Below are 25,928 nucleotides of genomic sequence, written 5' to 3'. Positions count from 1 at the left end.
ATCAATCTATAATACTGGCTAATTTAAACAAAATATGATACTTAGTGACATTTCCATATGCAAATTCTGCAGTATATAATTTCAGCAAAGAAAAAATGTTCACATTTATTAACAATAAGACATTTTAAGTTAACTCATCAGCAATAGGGCAATAATTCTGTGGTGTACATGCAAGCAAAAGCTACATGGTATGTATATGTTTCAAAAACCATACTACAAGACTGACTGTAGATGATTTTATTCATTTACATGAAAACAGCTATACACAAATCCCCAAAATGCAATCCATGGCACCGTGGATGGAATGCCATTATAATTACATAAAAGGGATATTGTATGCCACTGTGATAGCACTATTATATTTACAGATAAGTGATTTCATATAACACTGTGATGGCACTGATGTAATTGCATATACGTGATGTCATATGCCAGTGTGACAGCACTGTTATAATTACATAAAAGTGATGTATGCCACTGTAACGACACTATTATAATACATATAAGTGATGTCATATGCCATTATGATGGCACTAATATGATTACATACAAGTGATGAATGCCATTGTGATGGCACTAATACAATTACATATGAGTGATGTCATATACCACTGTGATGGCACTATTATAATTACATATAAGTGATGTTGTATGCCACTGTAATGGCACTATTATAATACATGTAAGTGATGTCATATGCCACTGTGATGGCACTAATATGATTACATACAAGTGATATTGTATACCAGTGTGATGGCACTAATATAGTTAAATATGAATGATACTAAATGCCACTATGATGGCACTAATATGAGATGTATGTCATTGTGATTGGACTAATATAATTACATATGAGTGATGTCATATATCACTATGATGGCACTATTATAATTACATGCAAGTGATGCTGCATGCCATTGTGAAGGCACTACTGAACTATTATGCTAGTATGTGATGTTAACATTTCCGCATAATAACAAATAAACCACATGAGTTGTGTTCGTTAACTATGGAAGAAAAAGGCACTGATAAAGAATTCTAGGCTGGAAGCAGAAAACAGTTGCCTTGTTTACATGATGAAATAAGAACTTGCATATTCCAGGTAAATAATATAAAACAAGCTGAGAAATGTTACAAAAGAAAACAATGCACAGCATCAGTATGGAAAACCCAGCTTTTCTGATGAAATTGTCAATGCAAAGCATTTTGGGTACTGAAACACATTCCAACATAGTCACAGCTCACAATGACGCACTGAAACTAAATGCTTCCCTGTAAAATGAAAGTGCATTTAGTCCATGAAGATGATAATGAAGAAATATAAAAATATAAGGCAAGCAAAAGTTACAGGAAGCATGACACTACCATGTGTTTCCTTGTGATAATAGGAACTGACTGTCACCAAAATATGGAAATGGAAAATATAATCAAAGAAGCAGAACTATGTATTATATGTACTTTATAGAATAAAATATTACTTTATTGACAATAAATACATTACCTTTAGTTTGTTCTGTACTATTCCACATAGCTAATGATAACCAGTAGTTTATCACCTACAGTTTAATATTATGCACCTGGAAATCAGCATCTGACGCAGAAGCACCCAAAATACTAGGGATTTATTTTTTCTCCACTATGAAAGATATCACAGTGGATAAGCTAATGTGAGAAAAAAGTCACATATTCTAAAAAAATTTGAACATTTCTATGTGTGAGCGTGGGTAAACATGTGCATGCTTGTGTGTGTATGTATACGTATGAGTGAGGGTGTGTGTGTGTGTGTGTGTGTGTGTGTGTATATATATATATATATATATATATATATATATATATATATATATATACATATGTGCGCGTGTATGTATATATATATATATATGTGTGTGTGTGTGTGTATATATATATATATATATATATATATATATGTGTGTGTGTGTGTGTGTGTGTGTGTGTGTATATATATATATATATATATATATATATATATATATATATATGTGTGTGTGTGTGTGTGTGTGTGTGTGCATGTGCGAGCGTGTGCGTGCGTATGTGTGCACATGCGTGTGTATGTGTATATAGCTTACCTTCATTTCATTGACAGCTCATTTCACTGACAACCAAATCAGCAAGACCAATTCACTGAAAGTTCATCTCACTGAAAACTCATTTCACTGTCAACTCAGTTCAGTGAAACTCATTTTGTCGACAGTTATATATGGCCTGTTCCTCACTGTAGTGCTATCCTGGAGTTAGAATATATAGAAACGGGGGTGTGGGGGGCCTCAAACCCCCCACACCCCCTTACTATATATTCTAACTCCAGGATCGCACTACAGTGGGGAACAGACCATATATAACTGTTGACGAAATGAGTTTCAGTGAAATGAGTTGTCAGTGAAATGAACTTTCAGTGAATTGGTCTTGTTGATTTGCTTGTCAGTGAAATGAGCTGTCAATGAAATTAAGGTAATCCATGCATATATATGTGTATGTGTGTATGTATATGACACTTTGGTGTATACTCATATAAATGAAAGTCAAAAGATCAAACAAAACTGCTCATTCATTACATGACTGAAAAAAATTAAACACTGAAACAAAAAAAGTTAACAGTATTTTTGTGGGGGGAGGTGCAAGCTAATTTTATAAGTATAAGTATATGTGTATATGTTGCTTGTTGTTGTTCTTCTTCTTTCGGCTTTTCCCGGTTAGGGGTCGCCACAGCGGAACTCCAGTCTGCTAATGATTGGCAGTAGATTTTTATGGTGCCGAGGTGCCAGCTCAACGCTCAACCTTCAACAAAGGCACGCCCATTCTACACATGTCTTTCGAACGCCACTCAACTGCGGAGAGGACATGCAGACTCCACACAGAAGACGCTCCAGCTGAGAATCGAACGGGAGAACCATATATATATATATATATATATATATATATACATACACATATATGTGTATGTGTGTGTATGCATGTATGTGTATGTGTATGTATATGTATATGTGTGTGTGTATATATATATATATATATATATATATATATATATATATATGTATATATAGAGGTTTACTTCACTTGACCTAAAACTCATTTGACTGACTGCCATTTGTCCGAAACCCAATTGACCTAAATTTCATTTGACCTAAAACTCATGTGACTGACCCCCATCTAGTTTGGTTGTGCATTATCCTGTTTCTGTTAAGAGGGTTAGTAAGTAGTTTTTAAGTTCTGGAAAAGGTTAGTTATTGGTGTTCTGAGTGTGCTTGTATATGGTTTAAGATTTAGTATGTGGAAATTCAGCATTGTGATCTGTCTGTGAAATGGGAGTCAGTCAAATGAGTTGTCACTAAGATGAAATTTAGGTCAATTGGGTGTCAGTCAAATGGGTGTCAGCCAAATGAGTTTTAGGTCAAGTGAAGTAGACCCATATATTATGTGTGTGCGTGTGTATACATGCTAACTCTGAGATTACACTATAGTGGGGAAAGGGCAAATTCCCCAATTCACACTGTTCAACATCTTGCACAGAAAAAAACCAACAATTTGCGATCAGCTGAATTTTGATTAGCTGTACTGGCTTTTTTCACAATTCGACAACTTAAATGATATTTGTGTTTATGCATATGTATATATATATATATATATATATATATATATATATATATACACACACACACACACACACACACACACACACACACACACACACACACACACACACACACACACACACACACACAGTGAATGCACATCTACAATCAATTTAGTGGCTCTTGGATTCACCAAACCATTGAGAAAAGATAAGACAGACAGGCAGATAGAGATAAAGACATGAGACAGGGATGATGCCGTTCTTCCCTAGGTTTTCCTGCTACAAATGGAGTATGTTATTCCTTCCTTCCTTCCTTGTGATTTTACATACAGAACAAACACCAAAGGAAAGTCATTTGTAAGGACTGACACAGCCTGCCAGTTGACAGGAGGTTTCAGTGAGATACACCTGTACAACAATAAAGAAATAAGCCATGGAAAACTTTAGAAAATGCCACTGAAGCTACTAGGAAGTTTGAAAAACCTTACTGATTAACTACCACTGCTGAATTACATTGTCTGGAACTGTTTTGACATATGGAAGTGAATGTGGCTAGAATTTACAATGTACAGAAGTTATTCCTCTTTATTAGTAATGCATATATTCAAGAAAATATTTTTTCAGTTTCCTTTAATATATTACATTGTAGAACTACTTGGGACACCATTTTTACTGTGAAAGCTAAATGAGGTGGTAGTGCAAATGGTTAACAGATTAGCATCACACACACATACATTTTTTACTTTAATAATGCGCAGTTCAGCATGTAGCAGGTGTTCACATGAGGCATTCTGTTACTTTCGAGTTAGCAATAAATGCACATTCTCAAAGGATGAGTGGCAACTCAATGTAGGTGCAGAAACCAGATAAAGAAGAATAAGAAATTATTAAATAATTTGGCCTAGAGACAGAAGCAAATCTCTACATGTGCTTAAGTATGGCAATGGAGTAACAGAATGGGCAGACAGTAAACACATTTTCCACATGCAACCTGAACACTACATGCACTAGTGGCTAGTTCACCAAGACAGCTGCAGAAACCCCTCACTGTTTTCCAAATAAGGACAGGGTTTATATTACTGTTGTCAGGGCACCCATGTGGACAGCTCCAAGATAAGGACTGGTAGAAGGGCCTTAATTTAACATGTCATGCAACTGAAAGTGCACTTGATCAGTATCAAAGCACTTTATGCTGCACTTAAGTCTCCAACTGGGCTTGAACACCTAACCATCAGTTCAGAAGATGATGTAGCTACCAAGTTTGTCAAACTAACATTAATAATACAATTCAGAGAATTATTAGAGTGGTGAAATGCTAATAACTGCCTAGACTACAAGTACTGTGACATTTTCTTGATTGTCATCTAATTTATTTACTTTACTTATGTTGATTGTGTAAGCAGACTGGTCTAAAACCTTTTTTAGCAACAACAGGATCATGAAGCACTGTAAAAAATACAGAGTGAAGTTGTGGCTTTCATATAACTGGTGGTTAAAAAGCGCATGATATTATTAGTAATTAATCAAAACACTTATCAAATCACATGCAGATAATACACACTGCAACAGTTATGAAAGACAGAGCGTTACCTAAGCAGAACACAAAAAGGGTCTTAGTTGTTCCAGAGAACATTGTACGTTTGGAGCTAAAATATTTCATTTATTACACTAAAACAAATTATGTAAAATCAGGTAAAAAATAGCTGCTATATTTAGTGTCTCTATAATGGCAATAACATTTGTTAGTTAAAAAATGGCAAGACACCTTGGCAGAGCAACTGTCACTATTCCAGTTTCAGTTCTTTACTTACAGTTAATGGAAAGCAAATTTGAAATGAGCGCCACAGATAGTTGAAGGTAACCATCCAAATTGATAGCCAAAAACAAGTTTATGTTGAACAATAACTGTTTGTTAAGTTAGCGGTCGTTAAAGTTTCACGTCTTCTGCAAACAGTTTGCTGTAAAATAGTCAGCGAAACACACTGGCTGTTTAAATCCCAGTAAATTTTCTTGAATTAACAGGTCGGTCTTCACATCACTAAAAAGAAACTTGTTCCACAATAAAACAGCACAATCTATTATATGTTGAAATTCGGTCTTCACCTCATTACAAGTGGAAACTGCTATCCAAAATACACTTTAGAAGGAAGCACAACGATGTAGTCTTGTGAAAACGAACACTTTATTGACAAAGAAACTGGCAAGCGCTTTCACCTTATAGGCTTCCTCAGGCCAAACTTATCACAGAGCTTGTAACATATATATATATATATATATATATATATATATATATATACTTTAAATTTGTGTGACATCACTTCCCTTGTGCTTAACTCACATTCAAATATTTAAAGCAACACTAACTATATAAAAATATGGGTTCATGTCATTACATCGACAAGCGGAAGATCGACAGTCACTTCACCGATACATGAAATAATCGAAACCGCAAACACGGACATTTAACAGGTAAGAGTTTTAATTTCGCTAATCATGCCTACCATGTTTTAGTAAGTGTGGCAGTGTTATGCATGTGTGGTAGGCATGATTAGCAAAATGTAAACCTCTTACCTGTTAAATGTCCGTGTTTGCGGTTTCGATTATTTCATGTGTCGGTGGAGTGACTGTCGATCTTCCGCTTGTCGATGTAATGACATGAACCCAAAAATATATATAAAATACAAAGTATAAAATTGGTCGACTGTGATCAGTTCAACATATACTACTTAAAAGCAATTATATAATAATAAAAAATAAAAATATAAGAATGAATGTCATACTTTCATTCTAAGTTTAAACACTCACTCATGCTAGGATTAATTATTCAAGTTAGCATCAAATACTTATGAACAGAACAGTGTTAAAATTAGAACAAATACAATACAATGCACTGAAACATGTTTATGTATGGAATTCATAAAGAATGAATAAATAAATCTAATAGATAATACAGAACTGAACAGAAAACCTTACAGAGGTTGGACCCCATTTAGGATGTGCAGTAAAAGGATAGGGCTGCAATATGATAATATGATAAGGAAGAGGATACTGCAGAATATCTGGGAAGTGAAATGATTATGACATTTTACGTGATTCTCTCTAACAAATAACACCTTAATTACTTGAGGTCAAAAAGTAAAACAAAGAAGTCCAACACCCTCAAATGAAGAAGTTTAATAAAATAACAAAGCTTTCAAGTAAAAACTCTTCATCAGTGTTTAAAACTCAAGTTCACTGAGAACCTTTTTAAACATCATGCAGCTAATTAGTTAAAACAATCAATTAACTCATTAAAATACTTTAAAGTGCCAATACAAAAATTCACTGCAGTATTAGCTTAGCTCTTCCATATCCTAGCTTACTAAAGTATTTATATAACATCATGTTTATCTTTCAGAATAGGTTTGATACTAATACTTGTTGCTGTCCAGGAAAATGGTCTGCTCAAAAAAATGTATCCATTTATATTCACACAGTTCTGTTTTATTAATGATATCTCCCCCATTTTTAATGAGTTAAGAAAGCTTTCTTATTTTATTAAACTTCTTCATTTGAGGGTGTTGGACTTCTTTGTTTTACTTTTTGACCTCAAGTAATTAAGGTGTTACCTGTTAGAGAGAATCACGTAAGATGTCATAATCATTTCACTTCCCAGATATTTTGCAGTATCCTCTTCCTTTCATATTGTCATATTGCAGCCCTTGACAGTTATCCTTTTACTGCACACATTTGAGGGCATTGGACTTCTTTGTTTTACTTTTTGGACTGTATTTCTGGTACTTCGAAGTCCTTTAACTGTTTGGGTGATTTATTTTGTCTTTGGATTGCAATTACTTGAGTTCACTGCAGACTCCTAAGCAGCCATTTAAAATGCATAAAATTAGCTGACATGGACATACTGTGTACAAATGGCAACAATGCCAAGGGAGAGCTCATTATGGGTGAAAGGAAGTAAGACAGGTGGGAGTACAGCTAAGTCAGAGATTGGGAATGCACATTTGGGAAAATGGCATACAACAACATTTATAACAGTACATGAAGCAACATTCTACAACTGACAGAACTATTGATAAGACTGCAAGGTTTTGAGAGAGCAGTCATATACTAAAGCAAAGGTTGATGGACTGTTTCACAGAGGGTCTCTCTGATATAAAAAAAAAAAAAAAAAAAAAAAAAAAGAACATTGCTGGGCTTTCCATAGGGATCAGGAAAAAGAAAAAAGCCAGAATGATGAACTGTATAGAAGCAGGTCAAATGCCCCCACCCCCCAACTTAAGTTCATGCACCAAAGTAAAGGTTGTTGGGCTGTTTTACAGTGGGTCTCTCTCAATCAGGAAAAAGAAAAAACCCAGAAGGATGAACTGTATAGAAGCAGGTCAAATACACACACACACACACAAGTTCATACACCAAAGTAAAGTTTGTTGGACTATTTTACAGTGGGTGTCTCTCATAAAAAAATTGCAAAACAGAATGATGAACTGTATAAAAGCAGGTCAACCCCCCCCCCCCAATTAAGTTATTTTACTATTGCTTTGCAGTCAAATACATGCATTCAGTGACTTTTGACCTTCTGTGTTTAGCCTGAAATCTTTATAAACAATGCTTAACCGTTAATGTTTTAAGTAAGCAACAATGCCACACTTAATTTTGCTGGGCTTCCCGATATAGGCTGGCTTCACTATTTCAGAAATGTTACAAATAATATCTACACCTCGAAAGGAACGCAATCTAGTGTATTTAGAACTTTTACTCAAAAAGGCGCATGACCCTAGAACAAAGTGTCTGCAGCTAGAAACATAAACACAATAAGTATTACAATTTAATCTGTAAACTGTAAGTCAATAAGCAATGTGACAGATGTAGAGTTAATCTGAAAAAAAATTTTTTACAGTAAGTAAACAAAATAATTCAATATACAATAAAGCTGACCGCTACAGAAGAAATGACAATATAGTATTATTAGAATAAAGGCAATTCCAAACAATGGAACAAGTTGAAACAAATGCAAAACAACCATCTTACAATACTAGTGGCAAGAATATTTGAAAGTCCCAAAGCTTTACACTTCACAAATAAAACAAATCTATGGAAATAAAACTACCAAAAATATTAAAAATGAAAATCAGAAATGCTGCTGCAGCTGAATAGTGATCTTGGAAAAAATACCCTTTTACATAGCAAGGATGAAAATACAAGTATAATAAATAATTATGTAACATTTTATAAACAAGTTACTTGTAACATAGTAGAGAAATTTGACAAAAAATGGAATAGTTAACAAGTAATTAGCTGCCACAGTGCATGGACTGCTACAATAAGCACATTTATTGTTTTTTTTGGGGGGGGGCATCTTCCAGATGACCTGGTTTCAGATACCAGTTCAGATACTGGCAATTGGCTAAAGGGGAATGGGACTATGAGGCCATATTCCAGGTAAGGGAGCCACTTAAGTGCTGCAGTTTAGGAGTTCTGCGGGGAAGAAGGCCACGCAGTGCATTCCTATGCGGAGGAACTTTGGGAGCATACATTCAAATCTGTAGAACAACAAAACTCCAGGAAACTGCACCATAAAACAGAAAATCTCTTACACTGGCAATGCATTACTTTCAGCTTTAACATAAACAGTGGAAAAAAGTATTTCTGCAGGGAAACAAGCACCTTGCACCCATCATTTGGGGAAGTGTACCACTACAGCACCACATCTCCATACAAATTCTGATATCAATCAAACTTGGGTAACTCCATACTTCATGACCTTACCAGATTCAATAGCAGCAGTTTGAATAACTAAGGGAGTCAATTAAAAATGATGAAGTGTTTTTATTTCATGTTTAAATGGTGCAGCCATGTATCAGGCACAAGCTCTGGAAGGAGCATGTATACTGCAGCTAAGTTTCACAAAAGTGCAAAATTATGGACATGAAGGTACTAAGTAAATCCAGGCATTGCTTTATGCCTGCAGGCCAAAAGAATAGAATGAGCGGAGGGAGAGGAGAAAACTTCTAAACCTTTTGCAGGATGACAGCTACTGCTCCTGGGTTTTGTCACTCCCCTGTTACATTCAGACAACAGCATTCTTCTCAAATTCTCTGCTCAAGCATTAGGGATGAAACCAAAAAGCAATATGGACAAAGGCCCAAAATCAAAGACAATTTCTAAATATTACTCTAATTCACTTACAAATTAACAGAACAACAAGTTTTGCAGCAACATGCATTTTCTGAACAAGAAGAGCTATGAAACTCTAATTTCTGGCATTAGAGCTGCGGTGGTGGTGCTGCGGTAGCGTTGTCACCTCACAGTAAGATGTTATCTTGTTCGATTCTCAGCTACAGCATCTTCTGTGGGGAGACATGCGTGAATGGGCGTACCTTCTTGAAGGTTGTGCGTCAGGGCTGGCAACTCGGCTTGTAAAAATCTACTGCCAATCATTAGCGGACCAGAGTTCCACTGTGGCGACCCCTAACCGGGAAAAGCCGAAAGACACAACAACACAACAACTGACTGTCTCAGTGGCTTACCAGACCATGACACATTTTACCAGTGGCACCATGGCAAAAATATTAATCAAAACCTGGGGCAAATGATACCTACAGGTACTACTACCAGGGAGAACTGAATTAGGGTCTTGACAGCATGGCTAAAGTGGGGATGAAAATTAAAAAAGTGCTCTTCTTCAGGTGTTCTTTTGATCCAGTGGCAATAATTCATGCTGAAGATGGCAGGTAGTAGGCCAGTGCAGAAGTGTAAGTAAATAGTATTTGTGTTTCCTGTACACAAAATGTGCTCAAGTTAAAGCACATATGTAGCATTATTACGGGGCTGCCAAAATGATCCTAAAGCACAAACCCAACAGTCACTCCATCATAACCCTCTGAGAGAAATCAGTGATGCAAATTATGGCGAATGCAAATACATAGCAATATTTGAAAACAGCATGAAATTCCAGATTATCGGAGGTTACCAATCATAATGCTTGTTTCTACAGAAAATTACAAGGCAGTGTTAGGCAACTACATTTAATCCAGTTTTAATTTTATGCAAAATCTTATGAAGAATAATTTAAGGAACTAATGAAAAACTAACTTCTGAAATAACACAGGATAAGAAAAGGTAAACTCTGGGCTACTAATTTAATGAATTTCAGCAAATGTTGATCTACATTTCAGACAGCAACTGGGAGCTGAGCAATGCATACTCGCTCAGTGCTAATATTTGATTGCTTATTTTCATGGGGTGGCTCACAGCTAAGATGATGTGTTTACACCTTGTCTTACAGTTCTTGTACCTTTTGCATATCCAGTAATTAGAACTGTGTTATGTGCTATTTATATATGAATCACAGCCCTAGTGAGTCTACATGTGTGTGTGTGTGTGTGTGTGTGTGTGTGTGTGTGTGTGTGTGTGTGTGTGTGTGTGTGTGTGTGTGTGTGTGTGTGTGTATAGCTTCCCCCCTATAAATGTTAACGCAATATCACTCAAAGATACACTTAATAATCACAAATGAATAACTAAAAGCTTACCTACACCCATTCCATACAGATAAAAAAAAAATCTGGCAGAGATCTTTGCACACCCCACACCCTCACACTTCTACATACAATCTCCTCAATCATATAACAGTGGAAAAAGGGAGAAACTTCCCAAAAATGACAGACAGTAGTCTAGCATGAACACTGGTCCTGCTGTCGGCTGCAAGTTAATGTAAGAGGAATGACCACAATGTTTTTCACTAAAAAAAAAAAAGAAAAATCAAGAGCCAAAATCATAAAAACTGCATCTCCAAGCCTCGCCCTCCTCCTCAGTATCATACATGCTACTAACAAGTGACCTCTGCCTTCAGTATAGAGCTTCAGGGGACTCTACTGTCAGACCTGTTACATATTCACAAGTCCAACAGTAGCATGAACACCTGCTCAGGTGATCTCAATCTCTTTTGCAACATAAGTAGAACATGTTGGAAGGACAGGTGCAGAGAACAACTCTTCTGTGGAATTGTCTTCCACTGTACAGAAAGCAAAATGCTTCTCCTACTATATTCAAATGTAATTTGGTTGAATGGATGGGAAACTGCAATTCTCCCCTAGCTTGGCACCCATGTCCCTCAAGGATAGGGGTAGCAAGTAAATATCCCAACATATCCGTGTTCTGGCTGCTTCTGGGTTATTCATACACAAAATATAATGACTAAAAATGACCACAGGGATATCAGTCTAGGCTTCTTACATCCTCACAGATCAGCAATCTAGTAAGTACCTATGAACCTAGGAGAAAGAAAGTGACCAGCTGTGACTAGGCAATAAACAGCCTAACCAGAAGACATGTAGAATGACTGACTGTACGTGTATTTATTTATTTAACTCATTCACTCCAATGGAGCTCAGGAAGTTTGCACTGTAACTTCCAATGGGCGGAGCCTAAGCCTTTTGAGAATCAAATTATGTCCTGACATTTCAAACAAATATTAATATCGCTGAAACCATAGGGATTATGAAAGAAGTATAAATGACAAACAGTTTTTATGGTGTTAGTATTCTTTAGGGTCTGGGTCTTAAATGGAATTTTATAAGTCACAGTAAACACAGTAACTACTACATTTGTAATATTTTGTAAACAACTTATAATATCTCTGCAACCACTCAAGTTACACACATACTTTCAGCAGCATTTTATTCATCCAGCTGAGAGCTTTCATATGAGGCTAAGGAGTTTTGTTTATGTTACTTGGTTGTTGAGATATTTAGAAAAATGTGCAAATTATACCTTTATAAATTAGTATCATAAAAACAACAGTTAATGTCTACTTACCTGCACTAGACAGAGGTCAAATATTATTACAGTTAAGTTTGCTATTGTGTAAGCTTTAAGATGAAATCTTTTAAAACCTTGTACAGAGCATGGCTTTAGGATTATTGATGCAAATATGAACAAGCAATAGCTAACAGCTAGAGGCGTCAGTAGGAGTTAACTGCACATGCACCTGGAGGTGTCACTCTGATGTAATGAGTTAACATTTGTTGAAAGGGAAAGTCCGACTAGGACAGAGGCTATTTTCAGAGGAAGCCCAGGTAGAAACGCTCCAGATGCATGTCTTTGGACTGTGGGAGGAAACTCATGCAAATGCAAGGAGGACATGCAGATTCCACACAGAAGGCACTCTAGCCAAGAATTGAACTGGAGAAAATCTTGCTGTGAGGCAACAACGTTAACTGCTGAACCACTGCACTGTACCAGGCAGCAAACATCCAATCCAGCAGTCATCATGTAAATGACTGAATGTATATGTACACAGATCTACTTCACTTACCTGAATGGCCACATCTCTGACTTTCACTTCGCCGAGATGAAAGGACCGACAAACCAAAAGACCGATACCCGGAACACTGACTTTCGACTCAAGGTAAGTAACCACTTGGCCATCCTGGAAAAAAAAAAACAAACAAAAGTAAACCCACCCATGTGGGGGGCTTTACCTTCCACACCGCCCTAACTAAATACACCAACTCCTAGATCACACTACCGCAGGGGTAAGGGGCAAAGTTCTAACAGGATGGCCAAGGGATTACTTACCTCGAGTGGAATGTCGGTGTCCCGGATTTCGGCCTTCTGGTTTGTCGGTCCTTTCATCTCTGCAAAATGAAAGTCGGTGATGTGGCTATTTGGGTAAGTGAAGTAGACCCATGTACATATAGTAACCAGGCAGTAAATAGCCAATCCTGCAAGCATCAGGCAGAATGACTGTGTGTATATGTATGTATAGTAAACATCCAGTCCAGTAGTCATAATGTAGAATGACTGAGTTGTATGTATATATAGTAACTAGGCAGTAAATATCCAATCCAGCAAACATTATGTACAATGACTGTGTTTATAGTAACCAGGCAGTAAACAGCCAATCCCACAAGCATCATGCAGAATGATTGTGCATAAACTCATGTATTGTAAACATCTAGTCCAGACATCATAATGTAGAATGACTGAGTGTATATGTATATATAGCAACCAGGTAGTAAACATCCAAGCCAGCAAACATCGTGTACAATGATTGTGTGTATAGTAACCAGGCAGTAAACATCAAATCCAGCAAACATCATGTAGGACAGAGGTGTGTTTGTGTTTGTGTGTTTGTGTGTGTGTGTGTGTGTGTGTGTGTGTGTGTGTGTGGTCAATATATATTTATATATATATATATATATATATATATATATATATATATATATATATATATATATATGATACATACACACACACACATGCATATACTTTTACATGGAAGAAATCACATACCCGATCACTTTGAAATTCAAAAGATCCCATGTAATGTAGACCACGTGGTTGGCTATCATGACAATATAATGTAACAATGCAAACAGAGTTGACTAATATCATCCATGTTTTACAAACACGTTATCTTACATAAAGCCTGCTGAGGTACCTCTGCATTATGGGGATACAGTTGTAAATGCATATAAAAACAGAGCTGTAATGGACTGAAAATCTGAAGTGTTCATCAGCACAACAGCAACGTCTGTGTAAAAACAGTGCAAAATACTGTTTTAAAAAATAGGTGATATGTTCTGCTACTTTATCTAATGTGTTGTTATAGTGCCATCTCTTCCTTTCCAGTGACTTGTGTTAACTTGTCAATTCTGTTCATGCTTAATCATCTTATAAGATTTGCGAGCTAACATTGTTACGGTTTAGCTTCTAATGTCATTTATCCCAATGCACCTTAATAACTTCTCAGTTTACAATATTAAGCCCTAAGATGTAATGTTATAATCTTAGTGTATTCAGGATGTGACTGAAAAGGGTAAGCAGAAAAGCTGATTTACCTGGTTAATGCATTGCAAATAAATAAGAAATAAAATAAATATGTTATCAACAGAGAATAAGTCACATACAGTGGAAAAACTAGTGTTTCTTTTTTTGTCCACTGAGGTAAAAATAAAAAAAGTCGCTTAAACCATATTTTATTTGGTCTCCCCTGGTGCTGACCATTTCCTATGGATATTCCATGGATAATTGCCTGTTTTTGTTCAAACACATTGTTTGATACATTGGGGAAGCATACTCGCATTTCACCATGGTTGCATATGGGTGCTGGGCATTGGATTGACTGTGCACCTATACCGACTTCTGTTGGGTTAACACCATTTGATCGATGCACACAGATGATTGATAGGTGTGCCAATTCCTAAGTAAGGGAATTTTCCCTTTCATTGTGGATTGTGCGATCTGAAAGTTAGCACATATAATTAGCAGGTGGTATGGGGAAGGCACAGCTCCCCAGCAAAAACCCTTGTGATTGACTTGATCCTCTTTAAGTAATCCCTGGAGCATCTGCAGAATATGTCAGCATTTGCAGTTTTGACATTTTCATGTCAGGATTCTGTGTACCGGTGCACAGTCGATCCTGTCCCTACACCCACATATGAGAGAGAACGAATGATGTAGTAATTAAAGGTAGAAACAACTGGAAATAAAATATAACTGTTCAAACTATTTAAAAAAGTCTCAATATATTTTGCAAAATGAATGCAGCCGCATGCCTTGACCCACAGCTTACTGTGTGCCACTCATACTAATTTTAGTGCTGAGCTACACATCCATATCTGTCTGTCTGTCTATCTATTTATCTGTCTGTCTGTCTATCTGTCTGTACATCTATCTATCTGTCTATCTATCTGTCTGTCTATCTATCTATCTGTCTATCTGTCTGTCTGGCTGTCTGTCTATCTGTATGTCTGTCTGTCTGTCTATCTACAGCAACATTTACATTTATTACTGAATACTACAACCTTAAAGTTTACTTCTTTATGAGAATGTGTACTCAGAAATTTTCAACTATCTGTGATTTTGAAGGATAGTAAAACATATCTTACCTGTCAATAAACTGAGAACTTTATATTTTACAGATGCAAAAATGCAAAAATAACTATACTTGCCAATGTCTCCATTAATACTTCTTTGTATAGAAAAAACTTTTATTAAAAATTCTTTACTTCAGCTCAAAGTTGTAATCAGTGACACATTACTAGAGATATTCCAAAACCCAGTTTTTAAGGGTGATATGTAGCTTCAATACCAGAACTGACTTTGAAAATGAGGCAATGACATTAACAAAGAAATTTAGACAGAGAGTTCAGAATTGCCACCATTCATTCTGCGTAACTTTATTCTAGCAATCTTTTTAGAGAACATATTGAATATAGTTCAGACAGCAACAGTTCTGAGAACAAGACCATAATTCACTTCATTATTACTTTTGGTTCCAATAGTTTTTTGATTAGGGATATTTCTAAACATACATGGGAATATTTTGCAAGAAGACAGAATCTTTAAATACATGGTGACCGAGCTTTACAAATTTTGTCATTGTAAAGGACAAAAGGACACCTACTGTCATCATATAAAATATCTTATACTCATAAAAATAATTCAGAATTGCATCAGCTGTGTTAATCAATTTTTTATACTTCTATTAATGCTACTTGCTGTTAAACACATAATTACCTTTACTACATGGCTTTAAATACATGTGGCGTGTTTTAAATGGGACAGTCCTCTTGAATATTCAAACACAGCTTAGCTCTCCTCCTAACTGATAACAAATGAAAACAAGAAAGAAGTGCTTTGTATAAAAACATCATTACACATCTCATAGCCTTATTCTTCCTTTATGGGGATTGAAAAAGTCACAGGCAATGTCTCTATGGTATGCAAACATACCTTCTGAATTATAAGTAAAAGTTATGGATTATTAATTTAGGAACAGCTGCATTATCAGTTGGTCATGTAGGCATTATTTCCATGATTTGCATTATTATATATGTTTATATAGATATCAGGCTCATATTTTATTTGCAGACATTTGTACGAACTGTGGGATTTGAAATGTAATATTTTGATTTATTTCTCTCTTATCTGCAATTCTTTAATGAATATTTGTAAGGCACTGCCATCATTTACAGGGTGTTTTCAGTTTATTGCACACAACAGGTATTCACTGTGGTAGGCATGTGAACTTTGCCAAGAACCACTAAAAAACACCACACAAAATGTTAGAGAAGAGACCTACATTTATTCACAAATTACAGCTCTAATGAAGTCTATGAACTACATAAATACTACTGAACAAACATAGTAGCATGTTATTAGGCTATTGACCCGAGGGTCTTTACAAGCCTAGTCGTTAAATCCCAGTATAATACTATTTGAGCGATATCATCTATGCTCAAGGTTTTTCTAGCAAGGAATACCCATGTCCAGGAAAGAAGCCAGGGTACTTCCCGGCAGAAATGTATGGTTTCTTGTCCAGATTGCACTTAAACAGGATCATGGAGGTGCTCTGCTTGACATGGATTGGAAGCCTACTCCAGAGGAGTGGCAATCTCAGAGAGATGTATCTGTCTCTCCAGCAGCTCCTGTTTATGTTGCAGGCTAGACTGAGGTCCCCGGAATAGGTGACTCTAGTCCCATTTGACTTACGGATGTGCAGCATTTCCATTAGATTTGGGTCAGAGATAGCCCGGTAAACCAGACATAAGTCGGCTTTAAGTAGTCTACAAGCTAATGAGTATAATGACATTGGTTTCTTGCAGCTTGTGTGGCAATGTGGTGGACCTTTTACATAGTTCTCAGTTCATTACAATTATACACAAATGTTTCATACAGTCTGATGAAGCAATGGAGTGTTTTGGCTTTTGACTTTTGAACTAGTTAGCTTTGCATTTTACATGTTCATTTTTATTCTATTCATTCTTGACTTAGTCACATGAGTTAATTTGATATTTGTTCTTTACTAAACTGTAACAAGGGTCTAACCACTCACAAGACCGAAAACACAAATAGTTGAATGCACACAGTCGAATGTGCACAACGCCGAAACGTTTCCGCAAAATCTGTAACCAGAAGCTCTGTTACAACAACTTATGGTGAATGACCCTCAGCCCCAATAGTTTTATTTAGTACCCAAAACACATAAGTCATTGTCCTCACCCCCAGAGCACCCCATAGTGGCAAGACAGGGTTCCACTGATTGAACTATTATCAGTTTACTTGGAATCCAAGCTTAAACCTCTTCTTATACATGTCAATGCTAGAATTAAAGACACAAACCAATTTTTGTTATTAATGAGCGATCTGCAGATTCTCAATAATGCTTATATGAGCACATTAGATGTCCAAGCATTATATACGAGTATCCCACATTGGGCAGGGATAAGGGCAGTCAGATATTGGTTGGAGGTGTCTAGATGTTATGATGAGGCTGAAATGGAATTTTTGTTAGCATTATTAGGGCTAGTGTTAGAACACAATTCTTTTAAGTATGGTACTGATTGGTTCTTTCAAATAAAGGGTACGGCAATGAGTGCAACATTTGCACCAATTATGCTGATTTATTCCTGGGTTTTTTTGAGTATAGGGTCATATACAGTAACAGCAATTGTTATCTTGCCTATCTGACCATGTGGTATAGGTATTTAGATGACTGCTGTGTTGTTTGGAATGGGATTCCACAAATGTGGACATAATTTGTGGAATATTTGAATACCAATGAGTATGGGATACAATTTAGCGGTAGAATAGATTTACATAATGTGGAGTTTTTGGATGTGAATGTAACTAAAGCTATAGATGGTACTATGATTACCAGTCTTTATCAAAAGCCTTTTTCAAAGAATTCCCTGTTACATGCTAACAGCAGTCATCCTCACCATATTGTACAAAATATCCCTAAGGCCCAGTTTATGAGACTTAGACATATATGTAATAAGACAGATGAGTTTCAAATTCAAGTAAAACAACTGAAGTCCAGATTTTTGGCTAAGGGATATAATACCAAGATAATCAACACAGCTTTTTAACAAGCTTTCTCCACACCTAGAATGCAGCTTCTTCAGGACAAGGTGGTACAGGTTGAAAATAAACAAGGCACCCTACGATTTATGATTAAATTTGGCACCAACACTTATAAGGTCAAAGAAGTGATTGGCAAATACTGGCATATTTTAAAGTCAGATGGATTTTTCGATTCAATGTTGGATAGGGTATGTCACTTTGGATTTAGGAGAGGTAAAACAATTGGTGAACATTTATCCGGTTTCAAAAAAGGATTTATTAGTGAAGAACAGAAGATAGGCAGAAAAATAGTTGATAGTACTTATTGCGGACATTGCACTTACTGCAAATTAATATTCAAGAGAAAGTCATTTACCTCAGTGAATACTCCTAAGGTATATGATATTCGACATCTGATTATATGTACAAGTGAATGGGTAATCTACATTGCAGTGTGCCAGCATAGATCTTTTTATGTTGGGCAAACATCTCTTAGTTTTAAACAATGTATAGCACTACACATTAGTGATATCAATTGTAAATGTTTGCAGAGTGCATTATATAAACATACTTTAGTACATCCAATGGCACACTTTGTCTTTTTGGGTATTGACAAAGTAGAAGGTGACAATTTAACCACTATACCTAAACATCAAATCCTTACTAATAAAGAATGGATGTGGATTGTTAACTTTCGGGCATTGTTTAAACCTGGACTGAACGATTATTGGTAATCAGATGAACAATTTGATCATGGGTTATGCTGAATATGACTGGAATATCAGTTTTCATTCTTATTTTATGTACTTCCTTAAAGTAAATAATTAGAAAGCATGGTTGATGAAAGGGCAAACTGTATGTTTTTTGGTAATAGTTTGGCTGGTAATAATGTTGCTTTAATGATTTAGATGCGGTTAATGTTTTTCACAAATGGTTTTCATAAAGTGTTAGGACAAGCCCAGTATTTCTGGACTGTTACTTTAAGTATTTAAACATGTTTTTTTTTCCTTTCCTGGTAACACATTGATGACGCTATGTGGCAAAACGTGGTTTGTGGAAGAAGTGGCTGAACCTGTCTGCCAATAAACCTCTTTACACACTGCTTTCTGGTATTTTGTGTTTTTCTAGATCGGACGACTGTTTATTTCGAGTGCTGGACTATTGTGTGGATTACACTGAGCTATTCCAACCACCTTTTTTCATCGGGAACCATTTTTTGGTAATATATATATATATATATATATGGTCTACTTTACATGATCAGACTTTCAAATGTTCGACTTTCATGTGGCCGAGACCATACGATCGAACATTTAAAAGATCGAACATGTAAAAAAATAAATAAAACAAAAAAAAAAATACACAAAACGTTTCTAGAAGAAGGGCAAGCCTCCTTGCACCCCACTACACCCCCTGCTAGTTAAATATACCAACTCCGAGATCGCATTACATTGTGGAAAAGGGAAATCCTGTTCTGAGCCTTATAGAGATCTCTATTCAGACTGTTTGAACTTTTAAAAGTTCGAGCATATGGTCTCCGTCATATGAAAGTTGAGCTTTTAAAAGTTTGATGATCAGAGGGGACCTATATATACATATATATATATATACACACACACACATATATATACATATAGGTCTACGTCAGATGATCAACTTTTCAGAAACTCGAAAAAAATATCAAAGAGATGACATTGTCAAGTGAACCAACATCAAAAAAAAAAAACACACCCACACAAATCTACCTTTTTTACATTTTGGCAGGGGGCAAGCCTTGCTGCTCCCTCCACACCCCCTGCAAATTGTATATACCAACCCAAAGATCGCACTACAGTGAAGAAAAGAGTAAATTTCAAAAGCTTCTGGTTTTCAAAAACCTGATCATATGGTCTCGACCATATGGAGTTCGAGTTTCTGAAACTCAATTAACTGATAGAGACCCATATATATATATATATATATATATATATATATATATATATATATATATACACACACACACACACACACACACACACACATATTTATACACACATATTTACACACACATATATTATGTCTTTTAACATAGCATGATGGTTCTCACTAAAACTGTGTATAAAATTATGCATACAATGTAAACAGTTGTAAATAGAACGATTACTTTACAATGGTAGAGGAGTCCTTCATGTTTCAGTTAATAGAACCAATTATGTAATTAAATGGTATATAAAAATACAGCTGAAGCCCCACTGTACCAGAGTAGCTGGGCACTAGTACAGGGAGAAATGGTTACCTGGAACATGAAAATGAAGAATTGCTATGAACAATTCTGAGAAGACCAGGACATCTTCCTGTGAAGGAATCTACAGGAGATACAACAGGAGAGCATTTGTGTGCTATGGACTTCGATTCTTGTTTCTTGTCAATGAAAAAAAAATATTGGACTGTTTTGGAAGTGACCATTGCCCTGCTTATGTGTAGTCTGTACATTTTGCTTTTTGTTCAAAAAATGATTTTGGCACACTTAGTTTTGTATGAAAGAATCTGCACTAGTGTTTTTTGTTTTATCACAAAGTAGAAAGTGCACATTGTTGATAATCTTTGGACTTTTACAAAAATGTGTTTATTTATTTGCCTTTATTTACTGGGAAAGTCCAAATGAGCAAAAGCCCCTTTTATGCAGATGCATGTTGAAAACAGCTCTACAAGGACATACATGAGTTAACAAATAACTACAAGAAACAGGAAAAGTAGAAACTATTAGAATGAAATTAGTGACATATCAGTATATCTGTAATTTGAAGATAGTGAAATATTTGACATGTAATATTCTAAGAAACCACAGATAACACCGTAGTAGCTATTTGAACTGAAACTTGTCATGGCTTTAGGTACTTCTAATAAGAAACTAGAAGGAAAAGAGAAAGAGGAATGAGAGTTCAGACGAAGAAAGGAAATAATCGATAGATAGGCTGAGTACAAAGTAAAGATGTGTATGGTTATATACAGCTCTCATAGAGTGAGTGGTAAGTTATGAAAAATAACCGGGAAGTTTTGGTGCTAATGACAAATAACAGAGCTTTTTTCCTTTGTGACAGTCACTATAGTGTTTAAATTAGAATTGTTCCAGGAAAAGCAAACATAGTATTGGGTGGGTATTTCATGACATTTTATGGTATAGCTATTTATGTGACCAGTAAAGTCTGACAGAAGAAAAAGACTTCAGACGGAATCTGTTCTTCCCTTTTTCTTGCTTACATCCTAGCTGACAGACCTAGTTAAATAAACTTGAACTTGATTTCTCACGCCAATCAAAAGATGTAGATGTTATATCTTTCTCATCTGGGATCTTAAAATCGATCGATGTCTGTTGAACCAACTTCCTTCACAGGGGAATAGCCAGTGAAAACCAGGCATTACTGTGAAAACATTCCCTCACATTCTCTCATGTCTCACATTCTGTGTATTCAGAGTTAAAATGATGAAATGCTTCTAGAAACGTACATTTCATGTGGTTAAGTGCAAGTGGCATAAAAATAGAAGGCTGCTACACAGTGCCATGAATAAGACAAGCTTGTTAAATTATGCCTTGGCCTCATTGTGAGAAATGTGATGCTAAACTGATTGTTGTACTACACTAAGGAACAAAAATAAATGCTAACAACTAAGGTATTGCACTTCAAATACATTAACAAAAATATTACCTACAGACAGTAGTAAGCCAAAACATTGGTATAAATAGCATAGTCACTTCTTACTCAGCACAGTCCTAATGTCCATTTAGTGTGGTCTGTATGGCTGTGTTTGCTATATGTTTTTGTAAAGTCTGAAAATATGTATATAGTACCATCTATAGAGAAAAAATTACAAACCACCCTTGATGGATGCATCATAGAAGATATGTAAACTACTCTTTAAAGACATGCAAGTGTTTCAGCATACTAACTTTTGAATGCACAGCAACATGAAAGTCTTAATTATTACATTCAGTTCAATAAGTCCTCCTCCAGTAATTGTAGACATGCTTTGTTCTTTTCTGAGGTCATCAGTACACCATAACTGAAGAGACTACATGTGCACGAAACATTTGGCTTATGAAAAGCTTGACAAACATTATATTGATGGGAGGGTTTCAAATGAAGTCCATATCCAAAACAAAATGTTTTCACAGCAAATGCACATTGGAGCAAACTGAAAGACTATGACAAAACAAGAGTACCACCTGAGAAAAAAAAAACACAACTACAAAACTCACTTAATAAAGGCTTTATGAAAAACATGAAAATGACTCTTTAATAACATAAATTCCTGTTAATATATGCAGCCCAATAAATTAAACTCCACTGGTATAGACATGCTTCACAATCTTTTTCTTTTGAAATTAGATGTGTTTTACCCCATTTTTCATTTGAAACATCTGGCTTATAAAAAGTCTGATGTTCATTTTAGAAGTGTAAATGACATGGGGCAACAGATAGCACACTTGCCCTTGGTGAAGAAGGCTGTGTGTCCTATTCCCACACCAGGCATATTGATTGGTGACACTGCATTTCTGCATAAGGGGGTGCTGCACTCCTGAGTGTGTTGTCCTTTGTATAAGATGTTAAACTTGAGGTACCTTCTACTTGAGTTTGTAGTAGTTCAGCTGGATATAAAATATCCCAAGGCACCTACTAAAAAAAGTAGGATTCCTTTATTTAACACAACATAAAAAAAGCATTATTTACTTATTTACAGCCACTTACTTACACATTTCTATTTTTTTAATATTTATTATTTTTCTTATAACTTCCTCACTGTTATTCTTCCATAACTGACTCCCCTCCTTCTTCCACAACCATAATCACATTTTTCACAATATATTTGCCAAAATCCCTTTAATATTAAATAAAATTTCAATCTTTCATTCAAAATAACCCATATCACATAAAACAAATTATCTACCCTTCTCACATATTTTTTCTTATTCTTATAATATCCATACATAAACATATTCATATCTATATTGCTTATGCCAATAATATTCTCAAAAGAAATCTTCACACAACTTCTTCCAGAGTTTTATCACTATTTTACATTTCAAAAAATAATAACAACATGCTCTGTTGTCACTTCCTCTACAAAAAATAAACAATAAACACGCTCTTTTAACTTTCTTTTAATATGGCATATTCCCCTTCACTGTAAACGTATTATTTATTGCCGGCCTCCAAAGGAAATTCTGACAGTCTACTGTTTTGGTACACCACTTTTTCCTTATTTTAATGGCGTTAATCACTTCTTCATATAAAATTTCCCATGGGTTTACATAATAATATTGTTTCACCACATTATTATACCACATCCCTCTGTTCTTCTATATCATCAGTTTTTATTCTCTGTGTTAGTATTTTTTCTTGATAATTTTTAATTTTTTCATTTATGTATTATTTTTCTCTTTTTCTTATTCCCACCAGCTCCCAGAACATTTTGTACTTGTATTTAAACCTTCTTACTATTAGCTTCTCATTTCCTTCCTTTACCCACTTTAATACTTTACACAAATTTAAAGAAGCTAAATAAACACCTTAATTTAGTAACTACAATCCCCTTTATCTTTATTCATATACAACACACCTCTTTTCACTGGATTTAATATTGAACCCCATTGAAAGATAACACCAATTGCACAATTACCTTTTCATATTTTTCTCAGATCATATAAACATTTGACATGTGTGCTATTTTTCCCATCAATAAGGAATTCACCAGATAAACATTTTTCCTGTATACCAATCTATACATCTTCCACAGAAGCCATTTATTTCATTTGTTTTATCAAACCCTCCCATTGCAACATAACTACATAATTTTCCCAGATTTTATCAATGGCAAAGACATTTAATTTATTGAAAAATACACATCCCCAATTTTCACTACATTGCCCAAACCTTTACTTTTATCTTTCAACATTCATTCAGATGATCTAATGCTTCCCTCATCCATATTTTGTTCTACACAACTACAATTACATCTTCTGTTTATGTCAAAACTACTGGAATCATCATTGCCTTTTGCATCACGTATCTATCATCTTTCACTTTATAAGCTGTTTCACTTGCTATTGCATTCATTGTCAATGCAAACAATATTTCAGTCATGAGACATCCTTGCTTTATATCGCACTTCATGCATACTCCTTTTCTCAGCCACCCATTCAGTAACACTCTTACTCTATGCTGACATACACACTCTCCTAATTCTGTTACCTATTCTGTACACCTCCACAATATCCCACAAAGCATCATAACCTATTGTAGCAAATGCCTTGCTAATATCACCTACCATAAGTTTCACATCCTCCCTTTTACTTATAATATCATCCACAATTTCTCTCACAACCAGTATCAATTCTGGACACCCCTTCCCTTTTATACCATATATACTTTCTTCCATATCCCTTATTCCTTCTATTCTCTGATATAATGATATCATGTTATAATCCGTGTTATTTAGTATGATGGGTCTCCAGTTTTTATTTCATTCTTCTCATTTTTCTTCCACATAAATTGTAATATCCAACTACATAATTGTGCATAAACAAAGCCTTTCTTCAACGATTCATTCAGTATACTTATAAAATACCCTCTTTGCCAATCCATTAACGTCTTGTACATCCCATACCCTATACCATCTTGTCCTGTTACTGAATCACCATTTAATTCCCTAAGTACTTCATCTAATTCACTAATTATTTTCTAAATTCTTACTTAACTTGTTCTGGATTTTGTTTTTACATTCCATTATCTCTTATTTTCCTCCTAAATATTTCCCACATTCTGTACTACAATACTCATAATTTGCTCATGTGTTTTTTTTTACCTCAACTTTTCATTTTTTAATTTCCCTCATTATACTAATATCCTCCTTTACTATTTTAGCCAAATATGCAGATTCCTCCTCCATTCTCCCTTAGAAATAATACCTAAAAAGCAATGCCTTAAATGTTCTGGATTTATTTTATGCATTTATTTTCCTATATCATAATACTATTTTGTATTATTCTCTAAAGTCTCTGATACATTTCTGTACATTTTCCCATACTTCACTTTCACTTTCTCTTCCTTTCATACATCACCCTAGCATTGAAAACACTTTTTATACATTTTTTTAAAATTCAATCCACCACTCAGAGCAGTTTTTTTTAGAAGTCCTTCATGGTTATATGATTCTTCCATAACTACAATATTTCCCACTCTACGATTTCATCCCATAATTTTTCATTTATTCTTTTTATTCCTTTTCCTATTTTAATATTTTCATTTCCTTCCATCACTTGCATCCATATTGCTAAAAGGTTGGAAAAACCTGTCACAACTGTATCATCATCTGCTACCCCCACACCTTCAGATCCATTTCCCCTTCTATAAGTCCACTGATATTTGTTCCACACAGCTAATTTGCCATATTTTATCATGTCCTGTATTTTATACATCTATCCCTTTCTTTTTAAATTTTCCCCTTAAAT

At 35.3% G+C, this 25,928-nt stretch overlaps 1 protein-coding gene across 1 annotated transcript in view; it reads right to left on the bottom strand.

Moving 5' to 3' along the window:
- Positions 1-25,928, bottom strand: part of LOC122800013 (serine/threonine-protein phosphatase 2B catalytic subunit alpha isoform-like) — a 2,229,074-nt gene that overhangs the window by 539,292 nt on the left and 1,663,854 nt on the right. The gene's annotated exons all lie outside the window — the stretch shown is intronic.

Source organism: Protopterus annectens, chromosome 4.part0 (genome assembly GCF_019279795.1).
Source record: "Protopterus annectens isolate FY-2018-M chromosome 4.part0, PAN1.0, whole genome shotgun sequence".
Lineage (NCBI taxonomy): Eukaryota > Metazoa > Chordata > Ceratodontiformes > Protopteridae > Protopterus > Protopterus annectens.
Note: the sequence above shows the minus strand (reverse complement) of the source record. Positions and strands in the feature narration are given on the sequence as shown.